The 13,111-nt window shown below is 42.2% G+C and overlaps 1 protein-coding gene across 7 annotated transcripts in view; it reads right to left on the reverse strand.

The window, feature by feature from the left end:
- Positions 1-13,111, reverse strand: part of TBC1D5 (TBC1 domain family member 5) — a 1,053,329-nt gene that overhangs the window by 458,065 nt on the left and 582,153 nt on the right. The window contains exon 1 of one of the 7 annotated variants that reach the window (XM_063922185.1): positions 8,681-8,777. The exons of the other annotated variants lie outside the window; for them this stretch is intronic. The gene's annotated coding sequence lies outside the window, so the exon portion shown is untranslated. Of the gene's footprint in view, positions 1-8,680; positions 8,778-13,111 lie in introns of those variants that run through there. 7 annotated transcript variants of the gene reach the window in all.

A 13,111-nucleotide genomic window follows, 5' to 3' on the forward strand; every position in this document is an offset into this window, starting at 1 on the left:
CAGTGAGGCGGAGATGTACCGCTGTCAGTGAGGCGGGGATGTGCCGCTGTCATTGAGGCGGGGATGTACCGCTGTCAGTGAGGCGGGGATGTACCGCTGTCAGTGAGGCGGGGATGTGCCACTGTCAGTGAGGCGGAGATGTACCGCTGTCAGTGAGGCGGAGATGTACCTCTGTCAGTGAGACGGGGATGCGCTGCTGTCAGTGAGGCGGAGATGTACCTCTGTCAGTGAGACGGGGATGCGCTGCTGTCAGTGAGGCGGAGATGTACCGCTGTCAGTGAGGCGGGGATGTGCCGCTGTCATTGAGGCGGGGATGTACCGCTGTCAGTGAGGCGGGGATGTACCGCTGTCAGTGAGGCGGGGATGTGCCGCTGTCATTGAGGCGGGGATGTACCGCTGTCAGTGAGGCGGGGATGTACCGCTGTCAGTGAGGCGGGGATGTGCCACTGTCAGTGAGGCGGAGATGTACCGCTGTCAGTGAGGCGGAGATGTACCTCTGTCAGTGAGACGGGGATGCGCTGCTGTCAGTGAGGGGGGGGGGAATGTGCTGCTGTCAGTGAGGTAGTGATGTGCTGCTGTCAGTGAGGGGGGATGTGCTGCTGTCAGTGAGGGGGGATGTGCTGCTGTCAGTGAGGCGGGGATGTGCTGCTGTCAGTGAGGCGGGGATGTGCTGCTGTCAGTGAGGCGGGGATGCGCTGCTGTCAGTGAGGGGGGGGGATGTGCTGCTGTCAGTGAGGGGGGATGTGCTGCTGTCAGTGAGGGGGGATGTGCTGCTGTCAGTGAGGGGGGATGTGCTGCTGTCAGTGAGGCGGGGATGTGCTGCTGTCAGTGAGGCGGGGATGTGCTGCTGTCAGTGAGGGGGGATGTGCTGCTGTCAGTGAGGGGGGATGTGCTGCTGTCAGTGAGGCGGGGATGTGCTGCTGTCAGTGAGGGGGGGGGGAATGTGCTGCTGTCAGTGAGGGGGGATGTGCTGCTGTCAGTGAGGCGGGGATGTGCTGCTGTCAGTGAGGCGGGGATGTGCTGCTGTCAGTGAGGCGGGGATGCGCTGCTGTCAGTGAGGGGGGGGGGTGTGCTGCTGTCAGTGAGGGGGGATGTGCTGCTGTCAGTGAGGCGGGGATGTGCTGCTGTCAGTGAGGCGGGGATGTGCTGCTGTCAGTGAGGAGGGGATGCGCTGCTGTCAGTGAGTTGGGGATGTGCTGCTGTCAGTGAGGCGGAGGCGAGGATGTGCCACTGTCAGTGAGGCGGAGATGTACCGCTGTCAGTGAGGCGGGGATGTGCCACTGTCAGTGAGGCGGAGATGTACCGCTGTCAGTGAGGCGGAGATGTACCTCTGTCAGTGAGACGGGGATGCGCTGCTGTCAGTGAGGGGGGGGGGGGAATGTGCTGCTGTCAGTGAGGGGGGATGTGCTGCTGTCAGTGAGGCGGGGATGTGCTGCTGTCAGTGAGGCGGGGATGTGCTGCTGTCAGTGAGGCGGGGATGTGCTGCTGTCAGTGAGGCGGGGATGTGCTGCTGTCAGTGAGGCGGGGATGCGCTGCTGTCAGTGAGGGGGGGGGATGTGCTGCTGTCAGTGAGGGGGGATGTGCTGCTGTCAGTGAGGCGGGGATGTGCTGCTGTCAGTGAGGCGGGGATGTGCTGCTGTCAGTGAGGAGGGGATGCGCTGCTGTCAGTGAGTTGGGGATGTGCTGCTGTCAGTGAGGCGGGGATGCGCTGCTGTCAGTGAGGCGGGGATGCGCTGCTGTCAGTGAGGCAAGGAGGTGCCGCTGTCAGTGAGGTAAGGAGGTGCCGCTGTCAGTGAGGTGGGGGTGTGCCGCTCCATAGGGTTCAATATGTGGCGTGCCGCACCATCGCTGCCACCATTTGCGTGTGACTACAACTGTGTGTATGTATATATGTATATATATATAACAGGGGAGCCCAACATGTGCAAAAAACTCCTGTGCTGTGAGCTGACTCTATTACACTCTGAGCTTTGGATGACTAAAGACTCCCCATGACGTGTCGTCATCTTGGAAGTTTTCCGACTCCCCAGGAGTTTTGATGTGCATGCTAAAATTTCCTCATCTGGTACGCTTAATACCTACTGTATATGAGTGTTGTCGTGACAGAAATCAAAATCTAAAATTACTGCACCATCAGGCGCTTGTTCTTCATTTTCCTTTTATATATATATATATATATATATACATATATATATATATATACTGTTGCCTTATAGGTAATTGTCTGCACTTAGTATAATATTAGGGCAATGGATATTGTCTGAATCAAAATATAATTCATTATAAATAGGCGATGTTACCATAGTGGACAGTATACTGGATATATATAGTAAGGAATAGATATGAAATAAGTTTGAATGTATGAGGTAATGTTTAGCTGATTTAAGAAATTAGGTTTGTGTATGTGTTTATATAGATATACTGTATATTTGTGTTTTACAGCAAGATGGTAAAAAATAGTGTAGGGAACAGGTTTATTCTGCTCTAGTCATAAATAAGGCCAGAGAGGTTACAGTAAGATCAAGAGTCATTGTAGAGAAAAGGTATTAGGCCATAAATGATAATAGGTATGTGACAGAGCTCTGTTGGTCATTGGAATTCACAGGTGTGCTTACAGTAGATCAGAATCTACTGGTTTGTCTATTGTCCAGTGAAGGTTAAAAGCTAGGGAGTATAAATTAACTACTATGAAAAGAGATCACATCCATTGATAAAACATTGTGTAACCGACCCCAGGAAAACTTGTCAATACAACAGAACTTTGGATGAAAAGACATTCCAGATTTTACAATACTATACTTGCTTAAGGCAGTGTGGACACCACACTTTTATGACACCATGCCTCCGTGAACAGGACACGACAGCCCAGTTCAATGTTTGTTTTATTACACCTTGGAATCTGACAAACCTATAACTACCTATTCCATTGGAAACTATGAGAATATGATAGTTTGAATTGGTAAAATATGAGATAAAAGGACCAGACTTGTAGTTAGGAGTTAGAAGGAAGAGGGAGAGGGAGAAGAAGAAGGAGAAGGAAGGAAGTCAGTCAGGAGGAGAAGTCACGGAGAACATGCAGAAGGAATGATTCTTGGGATGGCAATCTTTAACTTGCAAGTATAAATATGATAATAATTGAAACTGTTTGTGAAACTTATGTCATGTTGTTTTATGTTATGTAACGAAGGAAACATAGCATAGCTTAATATAATTATAATTAGTATATATATCACTACTGTGTATATCTTATTCTGTACGATTTGATCTGCCTGTAAATAAAGAATCATATAAAAAGAGCGGTAATATTCAAGCTTGAACTCTCTTTAAGGAATCTTAACTTCATAATTTCATAAGTCATATATATATAAGGACTGCATATATTTATCAGCCAATTAATTTGTAAGCCTGACATAATATATTTGCAGATATATATGATAACGCATATTAATTTAAATATATCCATATATTAATAACCATATATGTTATATTAAATATTAATATTCATAAATATGATTCCATAAATCAATATTGGCGACCACGAAGGGACTTGTTATTACTGAATCTGATTATCTGATCTATAATATTTATGAGGAGTAGCAGATGCTATAAGCTGGCTACCAAATCTGCAGAATCACGGTGGGGATGTATCTATGAAAATTTATTACCATTGTGTAATGTCAATTTTGTATTCTGTATAACCTAGGATAAATGTGTTAGTGCAATATACGTTATTTTAACTAACATAATATCTATTAGGAAGCAGCACCAAAGGCTATAAGCCTGCTGGCAAAATACAAGATCACAGTGGAATAGGTTACAAATGAGAATAAAGAATTTAAAGGCCTAGAATAGAAAATGTGCACAGTGGAAAAGAGTATTTCCAAATAAATGTATAAATGTACCAGGTATTAGAGTTTAACCTTAAGACACCGGTCAATCTTAAGGAGAGGATACCTTCAGTACTAAAAACAAAGAATATATAAATTTAGCATTGAAATGTTAAAAATGCAAAAGTTTTCTGTAGCATTTAGAAAAATGCGCAGAACTGCGGCTCTAGAAGCCAAACAGAAATGTAAAGAAGAATCAGGTTCACGTCTTCGTAAGGCGTGCCTGACCATTAATGCAAAAATGCATTCGTTATTTAAGTCCCTTAAACAGAAAAATAAACAGAAAAAGTTTGGGGCAGAAGCGAAAAGCCTGACAGTTTGTAATCAAATTGTCAAGATCTCTGATGAAGAGATAACATCCAGCAAGCAAGCTGAGATAGAAACACCAAACAGGAATAGTGTTGAGGTATGTGAAACTCTGTACACAGAGTCTACAGGAGTCAGAAATGACTTAATCAGTCAAGATCCTAAAATTAAGGAAAGTTACATGTTGCAGGACTGCATCAATGTGCAGCGCATGGAGTCTGCTATGGTCACACAGACCACCAGCAGAACAGCCTCTGTGGTAAAGGAAGAAAGTAGCAATGTGCCGGATGTGTCTATCATCAGACAGCACATTAATGTAAAGGAGGTAGCAGCAATAGGAGATGTCCCCTATACTGTGTCTAGTAAGGGGGAAGATCATTGTAACTCAGATTATGAGTATTCTGCTGAATACACTCTCAGAGTTCCCAATGTAAATGAAGAATTTGTTATGCCCTTAGGCAAAGGTGAATTGTCAGCAGATTTAAACACTGATAGCAGCAGTACAGTGCACACAGGGGTGGGGAAGTTCCCCATGGTGAAAACTCCCATGGCAACCAGAGTTGCAAACCTTGAAATGTATTCACCTGGAAACATGTTTAAAGGGAAAATCCATGAAATTAATTCAGGAATGCATGTTTACAAACAAAGTTCCCAAACTTATGTAACCCCCACAGAGCACTCAGAGACTTCTAGTGATGGTGCAAATGTTTGCATGCTCTCAGAGAGACCACATGCAGAGTGTCATTCTGCAAACCACACACCAATTAACAATGACAAAAAGGATCACCAGGATGAAAATGTTTTTATGCCCTGGTGCCATAACCATTTTATTACAGGTGTGGAAAGACAGAAAGCCCTGGGACCTGCAATACATATTTGGCAAAGTTTAACAAGTTTCTCTCCCCACAAAAGTAGGTTTTTTCAGAAGCTCCAAGATTCTTCCAAACTAAGGAGCCACACCAAGCAGCAAACGCTATGGTTAAAGACAGTCTGGGACCAGGCTGCATCACAAGGGAGTATGGTCACAAGTGAATACGGTAGTATCATTCCTTTACTTGTTAGATCCAATGAAGCCATTGTTTGCTTTGATGTTCAAACAGCCACAGTTTCCAAATTAAACCTGCATCATATCTGCAGCGACAATTGTGCTGTCATTGACACACAATGTGACAGGAAAGATTGGCACAGGCCAGAAACAATTGTTTGTTTGTTATTCAATCGTTAAAAGACACATTTGTAAATTCTGTACCTGATAACATGCAGCAGATAGGACAGAATGCATAGCAAGCTATGTTAAATCACTGTATAAATATCTGTGATAGTCATTGTATGTATTTTTGTTTGATTCATAGTAATCCTGGCAACCTGTATACAGAATGGTGCAAGACTCCAAAAAGACTCCAATTTACAAGGGAAAAGGTCTTCATTAACCCTTTCATCGCTGCTATCCAGCAAAATCTACATAGCATCCCTAAAGACTGATATATGGACAAATCCTCAAGGAGTTTTCCAGTTTCACAAGAAAGGGGAAGGTTTTCATTAACCCTTTCATCACAAGTAATCATTACTTGTCTTTCAAACTACATGTACACTCCCACAACAGTGTACAGCACATCTCATCACTGTGATTATACAGAACTGTCTCATCCCTTCATATACCTTAATCACATATATGTAAACATTTGTCTGAGATATATTTTATATCATTGCATATATACCTTGTAAATATTTTATGTTTTTTTTATATATTACACAATAGATACTACCTATGCTTCCTTCGTAAAAGCTTCAAAAGTAATTAAATATCTAATACAGGATGGTATACCGCGTTATAACAAATTGGGCCGAGATTATTAAGTGGGATGAATAATTCTCTTAATAAAGACTGTCACAAGTCTAAGATAATTATTTGTAGCATAACAGGGTCACTGTATATGCACATGGCTGCATATAAAATAATATTGGATGGAATTAGATATATTTAAAGCCATTCCTAAATGATATTTAATATCTGTTTGAAGCAAAATTATATTCATTTATTGTATTGATAGGATGTTACTATATACACATCAAAAGCATTTTAAATAATTATTAGTCAAAATATAGGTAGGATAGAAAACGCCTTTATATGGGTTAAACTGGTATAAGTTTATGTAAGATTGAGATGTATAAATAGGTACAAGGTAGAATAAGGAGATTTAAGACTGCATGGTAATTTATTCAGTGAGGAAATACAGAACAGAGTAGGTGTACTACTCACAGCCATTTGTGGTACTATTGCCCGAAGACAATTAAGACCTACTATTAACAAGCAAGGAAAGAAAGAAAGAAAGAAAAAAAAAAAGACTGTTTCATATATGCCTGTTCTATTCAAAATCACAACCTGTTTGTGCAAAAGCAATATGGACACTGGTCACAACTGCGGCATTGGATAAACGCAAAGGAAACAGAACTGCTAAAGACTGTATAAAGACTATTACTATTACTGAGGGTCGTCACAAGTACTGAATGTTCAAGACACAGCACTCGACGTACACAGCCCTCTGCCTCAAACAGCGAAATGGCAAGCAAAGGAGCAGCTGCTACGAAGAATTCTACTTCTAGTAATGGTGCAAATGTTGCAAACGCAAGGCCATAATGCAAACGCAAGGCATCTCCAATTGCAAGCAAACCACGCAGATGACAGTCTTATCCCAGTAAATTGCTACATACAAGAACAGCAAAAATGTCCAAACGTACTGATCCAGATACAGAAAAAAGGTCTACAATTGGGCTATGGTATTCCAAATGTCTGTAGAAATTAGTTTTCCTCATGAATACTGAATAAAAACCTCAGTTTTGTCTGCTTTAGTTAAAAAGTAGAATAAGGTTAGGTAAGCTAAGAATTTTTAGAGATTTTTAAAATCATAATGGTTATTATTATTACACTTATGGTATATATTATGGTTACAACGAAAGTTATGTTTGAAGGAATATTTTGAAATGTATTTGGAAGCAATTACGCTAGTTTAATGTGTGGCCAATCAAAAGAATTTCTCATGGCCACAAGGGGGCGACTGTTGCCTTATAGGTAATTGTCTGCACTTAGTATAATATTAGGGCAATGGATATTGTCTGAATCAAAATATAATTCATTATAAATAGGCGATGTTACCATAGTGGACAGTATACTGGATATATATAGTAAGGAATAGATATGAAATAAGTTTGAATGTATGAGGTAATGTTTAGCTGATTTAAGAAATTAGGTTTGTGTATGTGTTTATATAGATATACTGTATATTTGTGTTTTACAGCAAGATGGTAAAAAATAGTGTAGGGAACAGGTTTATTCTGCTCTAGTCATAAATAAGGCCAGAGAGGTTACAGTAAGATCAAGAGTCATTGTAGAGAAAAGGTATTAGGCCATAAATGATAATAGGTATGTGACAGAGCTCTGTTGGTCATTGGAATTCACAGGTGTGCTTACAGTAGATCAGAATCTACTGGTTTGTCTATTGTCCAGTGAAGGTTAAAAGCTAGGGAGTATAAATTAACTACTATGAAAAGAGATCACATCCATTGATAAAACATTGTGTAACCGACCCCAGGAAAACTTGTCAATACAACAGAACTTTGGATGAAAAGACATTCCAGATTTTACAATACTATACTTGCTTAAGGCAGTGTGGACACCACACTTTTATGACACCATGCCTCCGTGAACAGGACACGACAGCCCAGTTCAATGTTTGTTTTATTACACCTTGGAATCTGACAAACCTATAACTACCTATTCCATTGGAAACTATGAGAATATGATAGTTTGAATTGGTAAAATATGAGATAAAAGGACCAGACTTGTAGTTAGGAGTTAGAAGGAAGAGGGAGAGGGAGAAGAAGAAGGAGAAGGAAGGAAGTCAGTCAGGAGGAGAAGTCACGGAGAACATGCAGAAGGAATGATTCTTGGGATGGCAATCTTTAACTTGCAAGTATAAATATGATAATAATTGAAACTGTTTGTGAAACTTATGTCATGTTGTTTTATGTTATGTAACGAAGGAAACATAGCATAGCTTAATATAATTATAATTAGTATATATATCACTACTGTGTATATCTTATTCTGTACGATTTGATCTGCCTGTAAATAAAGAATCATATAAAAAGAGCGGTAATATTCAAGCTTGAACTCTCTTTAAGGAATCTTAACTTCATAATTTCATAAGTCATATATATATAAGGACTGCATATATTTATCAGCCAATTAATTTGTAAGCCTGACATAATATATTTGCAGATATATATGATAACGCATATTAATTTAAATATATCCATATATTAATAACCATATATGTTATATTAAATATTAATATTCATAAATATGATTCCATAAATCAATAATATATATGAAATCCAATTTAGTCACACTATACAGTTTTTTTATTTAAATATACATTATTATGCTTGCAAATCTAATTTGGAATTTGCACATGATGAGTACAAACCTTTATGGCCAGAAGTGTTATCTAATGGCCTGAGGTGGAGTATTCAGTCAGTGTCCTGTCAGGTCACTGTCCTCCTGATTAGGCTGGTTCCAGTAGAAAATGGCAGGCTAGCCATCAGACAGGTAACAAAGCTGAAAACTCCAGTCCCAGGAGGTATTATGAAGACAGGAGGAGTTTCTGTAAAGGAGGAGCTGAGGGGTTATCCAATCAGGCTGTATGTCTGACAGTATGCAGCCCAACCCTCAGTTCAATCACTGCTATTCAGGACAGACGTCAATGGACAGTAGTTATATAATAAAAACAACTCAAATCACTCTGACCCAGACAGTGGTTGTTATATTGGTATGGCTGGTGGAGAGCAATGCTTTTGCTCCTCACTCATGGTGCTTCTGCTGCATCCAACTCTTATTTTCCCTTTTCTATGTAGTTGTTAGGGTCAGCCTGTCACACATAGGCCAATATTTACTAAGAATTCGAGTTTGTCCGTTTTGTGTTTTTTTTTCTAAGTCCCAATCCGGGAATTCACTAAGCACCAATCTCGGCAGTGTTTGGACTATTCGTAATGGTTTGTTTTGCAAAGTTCCGAAATACGAATGAATAGACCACCGGTCAAACGCGGCTGTTATTTCATACAATACGGGAATTCACTATTCATTCATATTTGGGTGTTAGTTTCTGATTGCTCAATTGCGGTCGTATTTTTTTGCGAATCGGTAAAAAAAAGCGGCAAAAAAATAGACCTGCTTTTTTCAATCGTGTTTACATGTGTTGCAACTCAAAAATCAATCACACCTGAATTAGGATGCCTATAAAAGGATGTTAGGCCCATTTCAATACACCTACACTCAGAAATGGCAGCAGGACTGTGGGCCAGTGATCTTTTGTGTGCTGTGGTATTCCTCAGACTCAGACATCAGCCAGTAAGTACCCAGGGCCAAGAAACTGAACATGGTCAGCAGGTTGTACAGGTTCCGCAGAGGCTGCGCAGGCCTCGATTTTTTAGGGGGCGTTTAAACTTGAACGCATTGTCCGATGATAAGGTCATACAGATGTTCCGTCTAAATCGTAACAACATTTTCCGTCTGTATGACCTTGTCAAACTGGGCCTAGACCCTGAGACAGCACGCTCTCGCTCTGTCTCAGGCCTGCACAAACTCCTGGCTGTGTTGCACTTTCTGGCTACTGGCAGCTTTCAGGCTGTGTCTGGGGATGTCATAGGAATCTCACAGCCCTCATTTTCCAGAATCTTAACACAGGTGACGTATACCTAACTATCTCTTCTGTTTTTTGTTTATTTTAATTTCTCGGTGGCCAGTTCTGTCCTAAAATCTCATGTTTATTGTTCTTTAAAATATACACACAGGTGTTGGCTGTTTTGCAGCCCCTCATCGAGGCCTCAATCTGCTTCCCTACCCAGGAGTCTCAGTGGCACGCCGTCAGGGTAGATTTCTATGAGCTGGCTGGCATACCCAATGTGCTTGGAGCCATAGATTGCACACACATTCAGCTGAGACCACCTAGGGGCAGGCAGCACATATATACTAATCGCCATTTCGAACACTCCACAAATGTGCAGGTGGTTTGTGATGCAAATCTCAAAATAATGAGTGTTGTTGCTGGTTACCCTGGGGGCTGCCATGACTCCTTCATCCTCAGTCAGTCATCCCTCTTTGATAAGTTTGAGGACGGACAAATGCCAGATGGATGGCTGCTGGGTATGTAATTTGATATGTGTAGGCCTGCGTATACTTTGTCCAAATACAGGTGCAGATGTATTAACCTGTTGAAGGCATAAGGAAGTGAGAAACCAGTGATCTGTGCAAAGTGATAAAGGCACCAGCCAATCAGCTCCAATATGTAAATGGACATTTAGGAACAGATTGTCTGCTGCCTTTATTACCTTGCACATATCACTGGTTTATCACTTCCTTATGCCTTCTACAGGTTAATACATCTGCCCCACAGTTTGTTACTTATGTGTTGCTGTATCTTAACATGAATCACGTTACTATATCTGTCTTTTAGGTGATAGAGGATATGGCTGTTTCTCTTGGCTTCTAACTCCATTGTCCCGACCTGATACCCCTGCTGAACACAATTACAATCATGCACATAAGTCCACGCGGAATGTGATAGAAAGATGTTTTGGTGTGCTGAAATCTAGGTTTCGGTGTCTGGATAAGTCTGGTGGCCTTTTGTTGTATAGTCCCTCCAAGGTTACTCAAATTGTGTTCTGCTGCTGCTTTCTTCATAACATGTGTTTGCAACAACATCTGCCACATGTTGAGGAGGAGGAGGAGGAAGAAAGCAGCCAGCAAGCAGAGGAATTAGAGACATCTGGTGATACTTGGAGTACAGATGTAGGAAGGCAGGTTAGGCAAGAGCTCATCACTCGCTATTTCTAAGGTAAGTTTGGTTTGCTTATTTCATTTGTTGTGTAATCATAAATAGATGTTTTGCTATTTTTATTGGCAAAACCATTACTCAGAATGTGTCTGGCTCCTTGACACATACAAACATACCCTCGCTTTATGCAAAACAAATGTCGCATGTGTATTGTGTGTATTTTTAAACTCAAAACAACAGATTATGAGTGGCATGCATTAAGTCTGGATAAGTGATCGTAAACTTGCAGTGCTAATTTATTACAAGCCCACATAATCCATTTAGTATTTCACTTTATCATTGTGTGTAACGTCCTAATGCACAGGTTCACAAACTTGGCCCACAGGACCACACACAGTGCATGTTTTTCACGTAACCCAGTAGAAGCACAGGTGTATGAATTACTCACAGACATATGTTAAAAGGTTCACAAGTGGAGCTAATTATGTCACTTGTGATTCTGTGAGTAGACCTGCAAAACATGCACTGTGTGGGGTCCTGAGGGCCGAGTTTGAGAACCTGTGTTCCCAAAAAACACTCCTCACCAAACCACAAATTCACCTACCTCCACAGCACAACCTCCCTCCTCCTCATCACTAACTAAACCCACGAGGTGCGGACGGTTTGGGGCATTTATATGGTTGCGCACAGACACTCCTACCATCTGAAACACAACCAATCACGAACGGGGATGAAAATCGAAACTGAAAGTAAAAATGCGGCCGCGGGAAAAAAAAACCCTGCCGCGTTTAGCTTAGGAAAAAAAAATAAGAATTTACTTACCGATAATTCTATTTCTCGTAGTCCGTAGTGGATGCTGGGGACTCCGTCAGGACCATGGGGAATAGCGGCTCCGCAGGAGACAGGGCACAAAAGTAAAAGCTTTAGGATCAGGTGGTGTGCACTGGCTCCTCCCCCTATGACCCTCCTCCAAGCCTCAGTTAGGATACTGTGCCCGGACGAGCGTACACAATAAGGAAGGATTTTGAATCCCGGGTAAGACTCATACCAGCCACACCAATCACACTGTACAACCTGTGATCTGAACCCAGTTAACAGCATGATAACAGCGGAGCCTCTGAAAAGATGGCTCACAACAATAATAACCCGATTTTTGTAACAATAACTATGTACAAGTATTGCAGACAATCCGCACTTGGGATGGGCGCCCAGCATCCACTACGGACTACGAGAAATAGAATTATCGGTAAGTAAATTCTTATTTTCTCTGACGTCCTAAGTGGATGCTGGGGACTCCGTCAGGACCATGGGGATTATACCAAAGCTCCCAAACGGGCGGGAGAGTGCGGATGACTCTGCAGCACCGAGTGAGAGAACTCCAGGTCCTCCTCAGCCAGGGTGTGCCCCTAACCAAGTAGCAGCTCGGCAAAGTTGTAAAGCCGAGACCCCTCGGGCAGCCGGCCAAGATGAGCCCACCTTCCTTGTGGAATGGGCATTTACATATTTTGGCTGTGGCAGGCCTGCCACTGAATGTGCAAGCTGAATTGTGCTACACATCCAACTAGCAATCGTCTGCTTAGAAGCAAGAGCACCCAGTTTGTTGGGTGCATACAGGATAACAGCAAGTCAGTTTTCCTGACTCCAGCCGTCCTGGAAACCTATATTTTCAGGGCCCTGACAACATCTAGCAACTTGGAGTCCTCCAAGTCCCTAGTAGCCGCAGGTACCACAATAAGCTGGTTCAGGTGAAACGCTGACACCACCTTAGGGAGAAACTGGGGACGAGTCCGCAGCTCTGCCCTGTCCGAATGGACAATCAGATATGGGCTTTTGTGAGACAAAGCCGCCAATTCTGACACTCGCCTGGCCGAGGCCAGGGCCAACATCATGGTCACTTTCCATGTGAGATATTTCAAATCCACAGATTTGAGCGGTTTAAACCAATGTGATTTGAGGAATCCCAGAACTACGTTGAGATCCCACAGTGCCACTGGAGGCACAAAAGGGGGTTGTATATGCAGTACTCCCTTGACAAACTTCTGGATTTCAGGAACTGAAGCCAATTCTTTCTGGAAGAAAATCGAC

The sequence above is a fragment of the Pseudophryne corroboree genome, chromosome 5, assembly GCF_028390025.1.
Source record: "Pseudophryne corroboree isolate aPseCor3 chromosome 5, aPseCor3.hap2, whole genome shotgun sequence".
NCBI lineage: Eukaryota > Metazoa > Chordata > Amphibia > Anura > Myobatrachidae > Pseudophryne > Pseudophryne corroboree.